This window comes from Macrobrachium nipponense, chromosome 23, assembly GCF_015104395.2.
Source record: "Macrobrachium nipponense isolate FS-2020 chromosome 23, ASM1510439v2, whole genome shotgun sequence".
Lineage (NCBI taxonomy): Eukaryota > Metazoa > Arthropoda > Malacostraca > Decapoda > Palaemonidae > Macrobrachium > Macrobrachium nipponense.
Window position 1 is genome coordinate 41935242 of NC_061090.1, and position 19233 is coordinate 41954474.

Here is a 19233-nt window from a genome sequence, read left to right on the forward strand (position 1 = left end):
GTATTTTAAAGGATCGTGTTGAAGTGCGCACAGTAAACTATGATGGCTTACCAAGCCTCGACGACCTGCGAAGAGAGGTGACTGAAGTGCTCAGGGAAATGGAGTTTGAGTCTCAGCTATTTTGAGATTTGCTGAAATCAATGCTCCTCAAGAATGCAGGCTGTGGTACAGCAGATGGAGGTCACACAAAATATCAAATACTCAGAAAGAAACTTAAATAAATACCTGTTCTGAATTACTCTTGTTTTTGTCCATATCAATTTTAGTTTATGCTGTAGAGGGGGCGGGGGCTTTAATTTCGAAACACCCTGTATATTCCAATCCTTCAATCCATGAAATGCTACCACTCTTCCGTTCCAATGTTTTTTGCTTACATCCTAGTGCCTTCCTTGTTTCACATATTCTATAAATCATTTCTTTTTCCATTCCATAATAATCCATCACATTCAGATTTAAGCACACTTGTAAGAATCACCTCCTTTCATTCTGCCTCTAACTTCCTTCTGTTTAAACCCATAATCTTATTCCTACAGTCGCTCTCGACATTCGCCTCTAAATGTCACTTGGCCACTCGAAGTTCTTTTCACTACCAATAATCAACACTGCATCGCAAGCAAACACCAGCCACTCCACACACAAACACACACGCACACACACACACATACACACACACACACACACCTATCCCATAACTGTACCTATATCTCAAGTCCTTTCTCTTTCCATCACTCCAAACATGAAAACATTAAAGAGGAAATGAGACAACAATCTTATTTCAAACACCTTTCCGTCAAACGACTCATTCTCATCTCTTCTAATTGCTGTTAATTTACCTTCCTTACCTTATATCCTCAACCCCACTAAATGTAATCTATTTCAGTCACATCATAGAATTTTTTCAGGTTACTTTAAACCACTTAAAATTCTTATTTTTTCTCTAAATTTTGTACACAGCAGTTTAGAACTGAACGACAGATTCACAAATCCTCTGTACTGCCTAGGTATCAATTTGTTATGACTTAGCTTTTCAATCGAAATCCTATTGTATAAACACACACACCATATATATATATATATATATATATATATATATATATATATATATATATATATATATATATATACACAAATTAATAATAATAATAATAATAATAATAATAATAATAATAATAATAATAATAATAGCAGAAAAACTCCAGCATTGTATCAAAATTACCATGCGCCCAAATGGATGACCACAGGAAGAACATCCTTAGTACAAAAAGACCAAAGTAAGGGAAATATAGCCAGTAACTACAGGCCTATCACCTGCCTACCGATAATGTGAAAGTTACTAACAGGTATCATCAGTGAAAGGCTATACAACTACCTAGAGGAGACAAACACCATCCCCCACCAACAGAAAGGCCGCAGAAGGAAGTGTAGGGGCACAAAAGACCAGCTCCTGATATACAAAATGGTAATGAAGAGCAGTAGAAGGAAAACCAGCCTAAACATGGCATGGATTGACTATAAGAAAGCTTTCGACATGATACCACACACAGGGCTAATAGAATGCCTGAAAATATATGGGGCAGAGGAATACAATACTTACAAGCTCTGGAATAAGACTAGCAGAGGTTAATATCAGGAGAGGGATCTTCCAGGGCGACTCACTGTCCCCACTACTCTTCGTAGTAGCCATGATTCCCATGACAAAAGTACTGCAGAAGAGGGATGCTGGGTACCAACTCAAGAAAAGAGGCAAGAGAATTAACCATCTGATGTTCATGGACGACATCAAGCTGTATGGTAAGAGCATCAAAGAAATAGATACCCTAATCCAGACTATAAGGATTGTATCTGGGGACATCAGGATGGAGTTTGGAATAGAAAAATGTGTCTTACACAACATACAATAGGGCAAAGTAACAAGGACTGAAGGGATTAAGCTACCAGATGGGAGCAACATCAAACACATAGATGAGACGGGATACAATACCTTGGAATAATGGAAGGAGGGGATATAAAACACCAAGAGATGAAGGACACGATCAGGAAAGAATATATGCAGAGACTCAAGGCGATACTCAAGTCAAAACTCAACGCCGGAAATATGATAAAAGCCATAAACACATGGGCAGTGCCAGTAATCAGATACAGCACAGGAATAGTGAAATGGACGAAGGCAGAACTCCGCAACATAGACCAGAAAACTAGGAAACATATGACAAAACACAAAGCACTGCACCCAAGAGCAAATACGGACAGACTATACAAAACATGAAAGGAAGGAAGGAGAGGACTACTAAGTATAGAGGACTGTGTCAACATCGAGAACAGAGCACTGGGGCAATATCGGAAAACCAGTGAAGACGAGTGGCTCAAGAGTGCATGGGAAGAAGGACTGATGAAAGTAGATGAAGACCAGAAATATACAGAGACAGGAGAATGACAAACAGAACAGAGGACTGGCACAACAAACTAATACACGGACAAGACATGAGATAAACTAAAGACCTAGCCAGCGACGACACATGGCAATGGCTATAGATGGGAGAGCTCAAGAAGGAAACTGAAGGAATGACAACAGCGGCACAAGATCAGGCCCTAAGAACCAGATATGTTCAAAGAACGATAGATGGAAATAACATCTCTCCCATATGTAGGAAGTGCAATACGAAAAATGAAACCATAAACCACATAGAAAGCGAATGTCCAGCACTAGCACAGAACCAGTACAAAAAGAGACATGATTCAGTGGCAAAAGCCCTCCACTGGAGCCTGTGCAAGAAACATCAGCTACCTTGCAGTAATAAGTGGTACGAGCACCAACCTGAAGGAGTAATAGAAAACGATCAGGCAAAGATCCTCTGGGACTATGGTATCAGAACAGATAGGGTGATACGTGCAAATAGGCCAGACGTGACGTTGATTGGATTTCGCAATACCATGAGACAACAGAGTTGAAGAGAAAGAGAGGGAAAAAATGGATAAGTATCAAGACCTGAAAATAGAAATAAGAAGCATATGGGATATGCCAGTGGAAATTGTACCCATAATCATAGGAACACTAGACACGATCCCAAGGTCCCTGGAAAGGAATCTGGAAAAACTAGAGGCTGAAGTAACTCCAGGACTCATGCAGAAGAGTGTGATCCTAGAAACGGCGCACATGGTAAGAAAAAAAAATAATATTCAGTGTACTGGACCTTACAAAACTGCTCTACAGACTTGAAAAACTTCTCTACGGGCCTTGAAAATCTGCTATATGGACCTTGCAAAACTGTACTATGGACCTTGCAAAGCTACGGTACGGACCTTGAAAAAAATGTAAGATGAACACCTTCTTCCTAAACAAATGTATATATACTGGATTTATTTAAAGGAAATAATATTGGGTTATTTAGATAAGAGTGGTGAAGTTGCACGACCGTAATGCAGGCCTATGGTTGCCCGCCGTCAGATACTCTCCGCCGGCTAGTATGTATATATATATATATTTATATATATATATATATATATATATATATATATATATATACATATATATATATACACATATATATATATGTATATATATATATATATATATATATATATATATATATATATATATATATATATAGTATGCAGAGAGAGAGAGAGAGAGAGAGAGAGAGAGAGAGAGAGAAGCAACACACTAGCATAACATAGGATACGCATCTGCAAGGTCCGTAGAGTAGTTCAATCCCATTTAGGACTCAGCACATTACCCAGGTCTGAATTGGCACAAGCATCGCCTAAAGGGTCAAATAAAGGTCATGCGGCTGGCAATCGTCACCTAAAATGACCGGCTGAGAACCAAAAGGCTAACACCCTATGTCGTCGCGCCCTGTAGGAAGATAATATATATATATATATATATATATATATATATATATATATATATATATATATATATGTGTGTGTGTGTGTGTATATATATATATAAAACAACATCACATGGCAAAACACTCGTATTTACCTAGCTAAATCCTGACAGAAACATGGCATCTAGTTATTTTTATCGCCAGACAATGAAAAAAAAAAGCACTGTTTCAAACAGTTTTCCATCAGTAGGTACCTGGTTAAGTCTAACTCTCGAGCAATTTCAAATATCTTCATCAGTAGAAAAAACTACGCAAATGGTAACCTTCATGCTAGATTTACAATGACGTCCCTTACTTTTTCACATCTCTATTTTTCAGCTAACCATAATAAATGCTGGCTTAATCCTATTTTCTACTAATGTATTATACATTTAGGAGTCATTTTTACGTCGATAAATAAAAAATAATAAAAGAAATTATAACTCCATGTTTCAATTACACGACACATTACGGTAATCATTTCTAATTAGAATTAGGAAACGGTGCCAACATCCATTTTTTTTTTAAATATCTCGGTAGCGCTTGTATATAAAACATGAGAGCAATAATAATAAATATTTTATTTTCTGTAGCAAAGAGGAAATGTTTTTCATCATTTCAGACGTAAAACATGTAGTAAAATTATCATCATTTAATGATATAATTTTTTTTTTTTAATTAACATATGAATCCTCAACAGCATTTAAAGTGGACAATGGATTAGATTTCCTAATTTTGTAGCATATCTGCTAAAAGTTGCTTTATTGCCTGAGAAGGGGTATTGTGCATTCTACTATTTGTAATGAAAACGGAGTATTTGTTTACTTAATTAATCACTTTTGAGATTAAGGCCCGTTTAGAAAAACTGAAATTCTTTGATTCATTCATCGTAATGGAGCAGTTTTGCCCGTCTCCAGTGTACTCTGAATAATAATAAAAATAGACATGTCAGATGAGAACGATTTCATGGGTAAATAAGCTGGCTTTAGTGGACCACTTTGATTAATGGAAACAAAGTTAACATAAGAGCGAAATACTTCATCTCCTATTTACGGGTAATCCAATTTCTTTTTCTTTTTTATAGTCGTCATTGAAGCATTTTCATCTTTTGGAAGTCATTTATTTTTTAAAAGTTCACAGGATTTTTTATATTCTCCCTTGGCAAATTAATATGCTTAAGCTATTACCCGTAAATCAGTGACGTGGTAAGATTGATAATGATGTCTTGGGTTATAAATACTGTCTTGGGTTATAATTAAACATATTTCATGAAGATTGATAATACTCACGACGTTGACAACAACGGATTCTATTAATTTATTCGAATAAAATACATAATATTTCAGTATTATTAAAAACATGAGAAGATTCAGATACCGTTCATTATCTTTCAAAAGCAACGACCCTTCCTACGATGCTAAATAAAACTCTAGTCTTGCTGGGACAAAACAAATGCGTTAGCCCTTGGGCCACGATGAATTTTCAGACTAATAAAATACTGAAGAAAATAAAAACTTGGAAGAAGAGCATTTGTCCAATTAGAATAATTTGGCTAATCACTTATAAAATTACTTAAAAATTTGAAAAAGGAACAGTGCCTCCTCCTGTTTTCTTGTTACATGTAATGAGTTTAGAGCGATGCTTTGAGTAGAAAGGATTTTTTTCTCATTATGGAATGACGGCAAAAACTGTGATTTTCCTCGAAAATAGTATTAGAACTCTTTGGTAGTTCCTTCTGCACGTAGCTTAGGCATCTTTGCACTTTTTTCATCTCTCTCTCTCTCTCTCTCTCTCTCTCTCTCTCTCTCTCTCTCTCTCTCTCTCCCGTTGCAATGAAAAGGCAGATACTTCCTCTGAGATCAATAGCCGAATCAGAGGTAACAGTAACAATAACACGAGAGAGTGTGTTTGTGTGTCTCTCTGTGTTACAAGAATTTTGGAATCTTCAAAGTGTAACTTGTGCTCACAATTTTACATTCCAATGAAAGAATGAACCCAAATACATATCTAATGTACTAGTCATATGAAAGAGAAAACCCTGGTCTCAAACCAAGTTAACTTGCAATAATAATTATTATTTATTTAAAACACGACTTAAAACAGAGGAAAGCGACAAGAGGATCAAATCTCTGAACTGACTGGTAGTTCACCTCACCTGGGGGCTCTCACCTGGTCATGGAAGAGCAAAGGAAGGAGACCTGAGCCTCTGATCTGTTGAACAAGTGTGATGCTCAATTGCTAGACGTCTGGGCCTTTCGAATAAATGGGATAGGATTGGATGAACTCATATTGTTGGGGACAAAAAAAGCTGAAGTAACCAACGGGTTTGTTCAGTGTCAGTCCCTCTCTCGCCTTGCTAGAGAGAGGTAGGAGTTGTATCTATTTATCCAAAAAGAGTTAGGTTATAGACAGGATATTCAGTCATCTAGAACACCTGTACTTTTCCGTTTTCCCATAAGCAGTAATTCTCAGTTCTTCATGGCAGTGCATAAAACAGGAAAAAACGAGTATCTTCAAACGTACGACCTTAGGGAAGTATCATGTGATAACATGAATTCAGCAACTGCAGACACTCAGTCATATGTTCATTGTCACGTGCATCTTGTACCAAGCGTGTAAAGTTCTTCCCATATGCCGTTACTACAGCAAGTCCTCCACTGATTCGGTTTTCCCATCCTTAGAAGATGTTATCTTCTTCAGCCTCCCTCAGTCACAAAGTCCCTCTTGTTACTCCTACCCACCTTCCAAATCTCTCCATTTACCTACTAGGCTCATAGAAACACCCGTCCTTCCCCAAGCACTATCAAGCTTCAATCCTCCAAGCACTCTCAACACATGAATCAAATATGGCCAACTTGGAAAATTCAAGCTTAACAGAACTATAGGTTTATGCTTGCTTAGAATTCATCAACATCTCTACAAACATTTTGCAATCACAGATACCAAATTATCACATTACGATGAATGCAATTGAATCTAACTCTTATATTTCAGTATATTCAAAGGCCAATTTAACGAAACGCAGACTAAAAGTTCAATCAGCAGAAAACACCACTTCAGATTGGTGAAGAAGCGAACTGTCAAAACAGTTTCAGGATGTGCAAACACTGAACTACACGAACCGTTCTCGCACCTAATGGGACAAGCTCCTCTATGAAAGTTTATTCTATATCACCAACCTAATCCTGTCTACCATTTCAGACACACCAGCCCAAATACCCTGGTCGAATCCCCTTAAAGCTTATATGCCAATCATTCCTTTTCAAACATAACTCAGTAGCAGAAAAGCTCTTGCAAACCAAGTGCAAGGCATGGCACTATGACACTACGAATCCAAATGGAGAGAGAGCGTCAGTCAGGCACTTGTAAAGCAATATTTTTTCCTCTCCGCCCACACTGGAGGCCTAATATAAGGTTTTCACTGGCTTAATAATAATCTCGTTTTACAAGAGACACTGAAAATGTGAAAAATAAATTTGGTTCCGTACTGTAGATATCATAAGAAATGAGATGTGAATTTTTCACAAAACGCTATACACAAATCACATCTCAACTTGTGTTTACTGTCAAAAAGGGGGGTTCAATTCAAAATAAATATTCTGAGTATTATGTTTCCAAAAAGCTTTCGTATTATTATTATGAGCTCTGTCATATTATTGCAAAGACAACATCGTGGTAATCCAAGCGAATAATCCTTTGAAACATCACATTCAAAAATCAGGTATCAGCACAGTAATTAGATATTTGGACTCAACTTTTCATACAGACTTGAAAATGTTGGGTAATTAACATTCCTAATGTGATAAGGAGGAAGGAAATAGGTATGGACATGAAAAATTAAATAGCTGGAACCTGGATCCGAAATAACTTGATTGGCATGTCTAATATTCAGTTTAGCGCAAAAGATCTCCATTGATACAAAATTATGCCTTCAGGTGAGGAGAATTTTATTTCCTCTCTTGTGGCACTTACATAGATGTTTGCTAATACTCCATTACATTACCACCGATTCCAAAGATGCTATTACCCTTCTCATTTTTCAACCTTCATAAATTTACAGGATGCTAGTCAAAATTTCTGTCATGAGATCTTTTGGGACTAACCGTTCACAAAAAAAGAAAAAGAAAGAAAAAGAAATGGTTTACATACCATAAACAATAACGCCTGAATCTTTCTTGGTTTTCATAAGAACGCCAAGACTCAGCGACGTGGGTGCTGTTTTTTCACGTTAAGTCTAAGAAAATAAAAAATCCTTCCATGGCAATCATAAAATTCAAGTCAGGCCTGCCTGGAGAGAGCTGAATTCCTCAAGATGAAATTAATTCACAGATTCTCCGCAAGCCAAAAGCAGGGCTGAAATTAAATGAAATATAAGATATAAACTCTATTTTTAAAATTATTCTTATCTTACCTAAAAAACAGAAGATATATAGAGGCCCGATCATCCTCAATGTAGTACATGGCTCATTCATCACATTTGAAGAAATGCGCGAGGGAACACCGATGCAAAGATTGCTAGAATATTTAACTCGAGATTAAAAGAATTAAATCAACTTTTCAATACCCGCCAGCAATGCAAAGAAGAAATATACAGAATTATTATGTTTGAAGACATGGCCCTTTAACAAAAAATGGAACACCAAATATCTTCAAAACAAAATATCACCTCTTACTCTGGTTCAATCTTGAGTTCTACCTTTCGGAGTCATATTAAACAATAGCATTAATAGCTCATCAGAATGATTATTCGAACCGTCGGGAATCTATTTATACAAAAAGAACCTGATCAACCTTAGCTTAAATGGAGTTTAAATTGTGACAGGTGAAGTTGAGGATTCATGCAAGTGTGACTTCCCGATGTTCTTTCCAATTCAGTTCTTCAAATGTCAACAAATGATTATTTACGTCAACAATCTCCGTCATATTTCTTCTTTTTATGATCATCATAAGAGACATTACGAATCTCATTTGTATCTCTAATCCCTGATGATTCCAGAATCTAAATAACATCGACTTCTTAGACGCAGGCATACAAACACATGGACACCTAATAAGAAAAAAGTCTAAGTGAAATATCTTATTGCCATTATCTTTGAATACTTTGTACGGACAACATAGTATTAATGGTCATGTTGTGAACATTTGCGGTTAAGAACATTTTCTAAGGACTGTTAGTACCAATACTGGATATATATATAGCATATTATATTAATATATACATTAATATATAATTATATATAATATATGTATATATATATATAAATATATATATATATACTATATTATATGCATATATATATATATATATATATATATATAATATATACAAATATAATATATATATATATATATATACACACACATACTGATGGGAGAAATAAATATGTTCAGGTGAAAATATAAGTAAAGAATGTTCACAATTAGCAACTACAAGCTCTGTTAAAAATTGACGGAAATCATATTAAATTTTACAGCTATACTTGAAAAAATATTTCAGAATTAAAATCCTTTTAAATTACGCATTACTGCCAGGAAAAATGACTGGATAAAAGAAAAAGAAAAATTCTTCGCGCATTATATATTTCTTAGAAAAGAAAGCGGCTAAAAATTCTTTGAAGACAGGACGAGAGAGAAAGAAAGCCGGAGAAAGAGGCCAAGCAGGGCTGGAGTGCCACTCTAAAAATCTAACGACTTAGGACTTAAGGGCTGTTACCACCGGGAGTCTGGAGACTGCCACCAATTTTGAGATCCCAATAATTGCTGACAATTCGAAATAGTTAATCCAAGCGATAACGATTTTGGAACTCACATAATTAAAAAACCCTCTGACGTAAGCGGTCATTCTATTGATTCACATTGCAAACTGCAAAATATAAAACTAAATATCATCATTTATTAATAACATATTAGAATTCAAGGTTTCAGTACGTTTACTTTCTTGACCATTGTTGAACTATGCTTATATTAACCTCGTCGTAGAAGTAAACTCTGGGTGTTCTTCAGAAAACCCCATCTGACCAAGATACGGAGTGAAATGACTTTTCAGGGTAAAAGCAATTTCACTCCAAATCTTTTTAGGTGAAATATAATTTGCAGAAAAATGTACATTAGTATGCATCTGAACTGCAGTACAGACTGTCTAACAGATATTGTAAACTGGATTATAAGATGTTATTCTTCTTTTAAATGAAGAAAATAAAAAGACAACATTAGTTTTACATAAAAAAAAACGATGTCAGTAATGGAAATGGAGAGCTGATGTTGAATGGGAATGAAAGGTAAACGAATTGAAGCTGTTGAGATGAACGTTCGGTTAGCTTATGTGTCATAATAACTGGATGAGTGAGCAACACGGAGAGAGCTACACAGGAGTAGGTGAAAATAAGGTGTGGTCAAATAGAATGAACGAGGGACAATACTTGGTAGAAAGTTTGAATTCTTAAAAATTGTTTAGTCAGATGAGGAAAGAAGGACTTACAACGAGGTGGATGATGGCAGGAAAGAGGTCTTGGAAATAGGTCTTAATATCCATTCAGTGTAAGAGTGCTTGTACAAGAGATTAGTAGTGTATGAGCAAGGGGTTCGACACGCTGTTGATGCATCGGCACTTAAGTCACTTGAAGCCACTAATGTTAGAGCAGTGAGAATTAAGTTTATTTTCCGTCTGGAAAGCCTCCACCAACAACCAAGCCCCGCCCAACGTCTCCCACACTATCACCTTTGCCTGGGGAACCGAATTAGTATTATATATATATATATATATATATATATATATATATATATATATATATATATATATATATATATATATATATATATATATATATATATGAAGAAGCCAGGTACTATGTCGTACCTCTAAGTAAATGGGGATACAATCCACAATGAAGTAAATTCCTCTTGTAGTTTAAAATATATAGTTCTTGTATAGGATTAGAGCTTTCGACCATCAACTGTGGTCTTGTTCACTAAAGTGTGATATGTGTATATATATATATATATATATATATATATATTATATATATATATATATATATACATATATATATATGTGTGTGTGTGTGTACTTATGGGTACGTGTGTGTATGTAGCCTATATGTGCATTGTGGAGTGAAAACAATATCATGAAATATAAGACTAAGGTATAGTGATATAATAGCATCAAATCATTTGCTAGTGCTTTCACTTTGAAGTCGAATCATTAGGTTCATGTTTTTAATTTGCTCGGTTAAAAGGTTATGTCTTAGGCCAGTGTCATTCTTGTTTGTTGAGAAAAGCATTATGTGTTATCTTTAAATTCTCTAGAAAGATTTGGCGAAGCTTAAGAATCAATAAAATGCATTTCAAAGCTGATCCTGTAGTTTTTCTTTGTTTTCCAAGATAAAATATTCCCGAAAGCTACCCCAACTAAGCACTATTATATAAATAGTAGTCTGAGACACTGATCCAAAAGTAGAGCCAAGGATACGAAAGTTCAGCCTTGGAGCTTTTGAGTGACCTCCACATAGTGACCTCATTATAATCAACATCGCAATCGTTATAAAAGCTGCAATTCCGGAACATCCACATTTGAGGCAAACACTTCCCCTGTCGCTGTAACAGTTCATAGGAATGAGCTGAGGAAATTGGGAATACCATAGGTATATACTGATACTATGCATTCGAACGTTACGTCACGCCAAAGTTGGCGTAAATGACTCTTTGGCATAATTGAAGAATATCATTTTACTTTACTCTGGCATGTTGTCACATCTCAGATTAGTTCAACCTCATTTCCTACGAGTGTTTTAATCATTAAAAAGGGCGCTTAGCCACCTTTCCACCTTCGCCTTCATTCGTTTTCACAGTAGAGACGATTTTCTTGTAGTGAATCACTGCTTGAACAAGTCTCTTGGAAGCCTCCGGACGTCTTCAAGTTGGGAGATTCATTGAGAGTAGGCAGCTGTTTACGAGACTTTTTTTTTTTTTTATTATTATTAGCTTTGCTTGCTCTCACACTCATACAAGGGGAAATTACGAAATATAATAGTTTAGAAATGCTGATAGTCTTTAATAGCAAATAAAGCTTTTCCAATCTTACAACGAATTAAAACATGCTTAAGGCAGGTAAGTTACTCGAAGCAGGAATATTACTAAGCAACTTCTTTCTTCAAATAATAAAGTATGGGCTCAAAATATGGCCTTCTCTTGTATTTACGGAATTCCATGTGCTGAATGAATCAATTGATGAAACTATCGACTTCTAAGGAAGCTGCAATAAGAAGGGAGACGAAACAAGTGCCATTTCTACAGTACACGGCAAGAGTTAATCGTGCGATCAAGATATGCAACTTTAAAACAATCTGTTTTAAAGAATTGAGAGACGGAAGCTAATTAAATATATTTTTACTGAACATCTGAAAATTTCGCATCCACCACTGGTATCATAAATTTCTTAATTTATCAGTCACATATTAAAGATTCCCAATTACATAGGTAAACTGTCTAGGTGTAAACTGGCAACTCAAAGCTCGGCAACAGTAATATTTATTGTTGTCACCTTCATGTTGCAACTACTGTTATTAACGGAAATAACATATTCAGTTGAAGATGGTTGCTATTTCTTCTTCCTTCACTACTCTCTTTTCTACTCTGAAAGGAGAGGGACTATCTCTCCTGAAAGCGGGAAAATTTTATAATTAACATTTAATCTGTGAGTTCCATATATATATAAAATGTGTGTACCATCTATATATATAATATATGAATATACTACATATACAATATATGTATATATGTGTGTGTGTGTGTCTATTTCTCTAACAGAGAGAGAGAGAGAGAGAGAGAGAGAGAGAGAGAGAGAGACTCGTTAAATCCACTGAAATAATACTTCAGTCGCAGATGTACAGCCCGCCTTAAGGGCGTTTGGAAACACCCTGTAGTACGAGCTAGCAAATGGGAGCATTGGTAGTATGGGAAACTGTTCAGATTTTTGTTGTGATTAACAACAATTATCTGTTTTCGATGATCTCATTGTCCATCAGAGGGAAGACTTGCATTTGACTATTCGTTGTGATACACGGAGGTACCATGAGGACATTTATTCTTACAAAAAATATTTCTAATGTGAACTTTGAACTAACAACGACACAGCACTTCAGCGAAATGACGATGAGAACCTTCTGAGGCATCTCCTAAAAAACTTATCTGAAGGCATTAAGAGTAGTGTCAGGCCAAAGAAGACTGATATATTTTATTTCATTACTTGGCAGTAAACTTCTTTTGACGAATTCATTACGTGGCTGTTGGATGAATTAAGCTCAATAATTTCAGTGGTAACACTGCTTGAGGTTTGGTGTTATAAGTGAGGTACACAGCTGTTAATGCATTATATGATTTTATTCAGAGCAGGTATTTGCATTCTGTTTCTTCGGCTGTCGCAGTATTTCCTCTTGATCCGGAATGGAACGTTTCTCTTCACCTTCCTTCTCGACTTTCCTATTCCCTGAGCTCACCGCCGCCTCTCTCAGCTGCTTATTCTCCGTTTCCCTGCTGCCTGCTGGGCTGGGTTCTGAACATGTGCCAGCGAGGATTTATGGTTATCCTCTCCCATCCTTTAGTTATCATCCATAATACCCATATGTAATGCTGGAACGGAATCTCGTTCCCCTCCCTCCCCTCCCTTTCGTATGCTAGTTCGTCCTAGAGGGCGTATTTCCAAACGCCCATAAGGCGCGGTCTAACGTCTTGGATTGAGTTATTAATTCAGTAGACTTAATTGAGTCTCTCCCTCTTTCTCTCCGTCACTCTCTCATGGCATGAGACCCTTTCCGTCAGAGGAATTCGGACGCACACACAGATGCGTTACACACTCATATATATTAGGGCTTGTGCCTTGTATGATAAGGCGCCCTATGAGGTAATGTTAGACTTGCGATAATCTATACGCTAAGTCGGTTTGGTATTGCACTTCCATCTTCAATGGATTGTCTGGGGTTTGTAGATCACTTACGAAGTTCGGTATTATCTTTACGACGATGTGTTTAAACTCATGGTTCGGTGAGGTTCTTGTAGAAACACTAAGTATAAAAAATTATATATTCTTCTGAAGTTTTACATGGTGAAGATCAGGTATGATTGTACAAGTCTTCTAATAACGATAGCTTGATCGCTTCTGCCAATGATGATGGCTAATCCTATTCCTCTACAGATAAAGCTTAGGTAAAGAGGTACAGGTCTTCTAATGACGATAGCTAACTCCGTTCTGCCGTCCTTACCATCTCTGTTACAAGTTATGAAGGAACAGACAATAGTTCGAACATATGAACATACTATCAGATGACATAGTTACATACGAACACAATCAAAAAATGAGACACGATACAGATCACGTAGGCCGTTTGAATAATAGGTCGGGGTAGTTTGTCTCAAGCAGGGAGCTTGGACTGTTTAAACAAAACAAATGAATGACCACAGATGACGGCATGTCAACTTAGCCTACATACTTATTGTAGTACGTCATCTTTAGCGTCTCTAGTCTGATCACATTCCTGCAAGCAATCTTTTATATATATGGACTAACATTCCATATTTTTATTATGTAAACACTTACATCAGCTCGGTCAGCTACCAAAACCAACCACTGAATATTACTCAAACTTGACTTGCATTTAACTTATAGGAGTGTGATACAGACACTATGGAATATATATATATAAGTAAATAAAAAATTCATGGTGTACATGAATTGATTCAAGTAATAAAATATAAAACAAATGATATTGGTAAATACTAGTGATCACGTGATATATAATGATACAGTTTTTCACTTCATCTCATTAAGATACTTATGCTACAGAAAATACTAATGTTACTCTGATAATTGCATAGAATGAAGATTAATATGATGAAAAGTCATATTTTAACTGATAAAATATTTCATATATGAATTGGATAAAAAATTATTAATGTTTATGCTGATTGATTCGTTGATTTTTATGCTAAATGTTATATATCTGATTCATTAATCAATATACTAACTCATATAACTGCAGATATTGGTAGGAGAAAAGGTAACAGATTGATTATAGGCTACCTGATTTGTTTATACATATGTATATGGATTCATATAATTATGATTAATATATGTGCACTTTAAATAGATTCCTATTGCGTACACGCAAAGATATATTTCGATTCCGTTATTTATGATCATTTATATATAGAGTCCTAGTGCGTACACGCAAAAATATATTTCGATTCTGTTATTTATGATCATTTATATATAGGATACATGGATAATTTATATATAGGATACATGACCGAGGTTATACTACTTCACTTTTAACTAGCGTTTCGAACAACTTTTCGTCCATTACACAGTTCCAGACAACCACCTTTAGCCAATGAAACGGCCTTTTTCAATGGTTAAAACAAGGGGAAAATTTGCCTGGGCGGGTCCAACGTTCCATTTTGCGCTCATACTTATTCTCTGCATCCTAAGCTACACGATTACGTTCGCGATGAATAAAAAAAACATCCCCAGCACGAGTCCTTCGCCAGCAAAGTAGAGTTGAATATCCTTCTGGGTCGTAATTGTCGGAAGTATGTCCCTTTTGTAGTCGAATTCCGACAGCCGCTGGAGCGTTCCGCATGAAAACGAGATTAACGACGAGATACGGTGTCGGTCGAAGAAGTCCATGAAATTCCTTTCACATTGTAGGCGGTTGTTACTTGACTGTAGTCGTCGCTGCGACGAACGATTTTTTTGAAGTTGCGATGTGAAACTCTCGTACTGCAGGATACTGTAACCAGGTTCCATTAATCAGCCTGCAAGTGAAATTATACTTGTCACAAGGGCAAAGTAAATTCAGACGACATCCAAATACAGGGGAGGGAAGAGAGCCATTTAGACCAGACTTAACCCACATGAATTCGCTGATATTTTGGAATTCAAAAGAGTCCGCTGTACAAACTTTTATCCATGGCATTAACAATGAGTGACCTATCCAGGTCTATGATGACTGTAAAAATATCCATAATTATAACAAATAAATAGATATCATTACGAATCTCAAAGAAAATTCGATATTACTGGTGTAGTAAGTTTACTAGACAAAGAAGTGGAAAACGGAGCTAATTGTAAGATTGCCAGGCAACATAAGAGTCAAAGAGAAGATTAATCATGATTCTGTATCTCTATGCTAACTGAAATTAAGTTGTGATAAAATCTGATCCTATGTGCCCTAACAAAAGTTTCATATTCAATTTTCTCGCGCGCATCCTCTGAGGTTAACTTTTAAAAAACGTTATAATAGGTAGGAGATGCAACGAAAAACCCACTATGTAACTAATTTCTAAATAAACTTTGGGTTTTTCAAGAAAATGTGACATTTTCCCATGAAGTGTTTTACTTGAATTGTAATAGGCTAATGTTGCAAGTAAATATTCATATAATACATATCTTGATACTTTCTAAATGCTATGAGGTTCAGAAAAAAAAAAATTAATTCATCTTGTTGTTATAGAAATTCTATTTGCTTATTTTGTTCATTAATTTTAACTGATTGCAAGTCCTTAACTAATTGCATTACACACACGGATAAGAATATGTTATGTGGCCTGTCATGTGACCTATGAACCACATGTGAAAGTTTCATGAACTGCATTCCTTTCCCAGTCAATCTGCTTTGCAATCGCGAGATGAAGCCTGTGGAAGCAGATTATTGAGGTTAAAAGGAACAAATGCTGATACGGCAAACGCGACAGACCTTCTAGAACTGATGACGTCGTCACCAGCTTAAGAGTTACGTTACTTGCTGTAAGAGATACGACTTTAGGATAAATTTTTTTGTTTTTTTTTTTAATACTCGACCCACATGAGAAGAATGTCTGAAAAAAAAACAAAAAAAGTACCAAAATTGAACAATATATTAGTTTCATGTTGGAAAACTGCATGATTAAGTTAAATTAAATATTCCTTATTGAAACTAATGAAAAGGTTTCCATACAAATTCATATATATTATTAGCCCTGTATAAGATTCATATAGGATTATTCCATAGATAAACATTTTTCACTTCTAGACTTCCTGACTTTAAAATCTCTTTTATTTTATTTTATTTATTTATTATTTATTATTATTATTTTTATTATTTAGTTTATTTTATTTTTTTTTCATTGACTACGAAATAAATTACCGGGACAGACAATATGTCAGTAGGTTTTTGGATATGTGTTTGAACTTTTAGCTTATTTGTCATTACTAAAGCGTTAAGTTAGAGTTCAAATCTTTACGCATATATATTTAGTATATTTAATTAACCTTGGGTTACGTTTTGCTTATTGATTTTATCGTGATTCCTTTTTTTTATTATAATTTGTAACCCTTCCGACTTCTTACGGAGTGTATTATATTGACTCCACTTATATCCATATTTATTTTATTTTTTTATATTATTTATTTATATATTTTTTTATATATATTTGATAAATTAATGGTTGGCTTGAATATGTGGAAAAGTGTTCTAGCGGCGTACCGTATAAGGCTACTTGCGGCATCAATTCTATAGATACAAGATATAAATGATAAAGGTATTAAAAACCGCGAGAACCGCTATAATCCAGTTCGGATCCAACATCACGAGTTGTAACTCGTAAGACATTGACACTTCCTATTTAATTATCCGTTATTCTACCAAACCGATTGACTCTGGGTGATAAAATATATTATTGGTTTTCTTAATGGAAAGGAATTCACACAAGTGTTAAGGAGATTATTATTGATTTACACCACCCGAGTCACAGATTATTATGTGAATTCCATATTTACTGATTTAGCACTCATAAATATTCGTAACGCACTCAATTGCGGTGTTTGTTTTTAGTGCTATTAATTCTATATAACGTGTCAAGGAACTATTAACACTAAGAAGTGTTTATTCCCTCTGTCAGACTCGTAACTCTGTTAATAATTCTAAGTATATTCTTTCAAGATTGATTTGGCACAGGATAGGCCCTTAACTGACAGGTGTCTTAGTGTGTCCCTTGTTTTCATGACACGTGTTACAATCAGTTATGTGCTTTTTATATCTGTAAACATTGTAGGCCAGTAAAACAGTGATTTGGCTTTCTGTGACATAGGAGGGAACCCTGGATGACGGAATGCAACCAGTTTATGACGATTGGTATGAGAGAGATTATTACTACTACCTGGTCGTTGGTCCTCTGCTGTGTTCTTCGGGTTTTCCTCGTCACAGACCTACATAGAACATTACATTTGATTACATTATTCTGATACACATACTATAAATATACTTTTGCTTTAGGGTTTCTGCTCGAAGTGTTTATTGTTTTTGCCTAGCCACTGACCCTGTTTCCGTTTCGAAGTGTTTATTGTTTGGTGTTTATTGTTTTGCTTATCGCTGTTGACACTTGCTTTGTTCAGTTTGTAACAGTTCTGCGCTCCGACCCAGATATTCAATGCTCGCGATCTCTTGGGTTAAGGGATTTTCTTGTTTAGATACTGTTTTAACAATAGGCACGGATGTTTCTATATCTTTTAGTCCAATTAATGGTTCTATGCAGTATGGTGCGGGATTGCGGGATAATGCGTCAGCTATGATAATTGCTTTCCCAGGTAGATATCTTATCTTGGCTCCAAAGACCTGAATGATCATTTGTCACCGAGTTCCTTTGGACTGTGATTAAAGCCTTTGAAAAACTCGGTAAAGGACTCATGTTCAGTAAGGACTTTATCAGGATAGCCATAGATTATGAACTTAAAATGTACTAGTGAGTTAAAGATACCTAGCCCTTCCTTGCTTATTACTGCATATTTACTTTCAGAGGGCTTTAGTTTACGTGAATAAAAAGCTATAGGAAAGAACTGTTTATCATATTGCTGAAGTAGTATCCCTCTTACCCCTTGGTCTGAGGCGTCTGTTGCAATAAAAAAAAAATTCCTTATTTAAATCAGGGATTTTTAAGTTAGGTAAGCTGCATTATTCCGCTTTTAAGATATCGAACGCTGTTGATGCTTTTTAGACCATAATCATCTACGCTCTTCTTCGTAAGATCTGTTAAAGGAGCTGTCATGATTGAAGAGTTACATATTTGCATACGATTGTAATACCCACACTAACAGCGCAAAAGTGCTGTATCCCCCTTTTTACGTTAATAGGTACCGGAAGTTATGAATAGCCGACACCTTACCACGGGACTACTTTAAGACCTTGACTAGGACACATAAAACCTAGATAAACATGTTCGGTTTTAAAAAACTCACATTTAGATATTTTACTCTGAGATTATTTGTCTTTGTCTCTGTAGCACTAGCTCTACTTTATGTGAATGTACTTCTAAGGTATTAGAAAAGATTACAAGA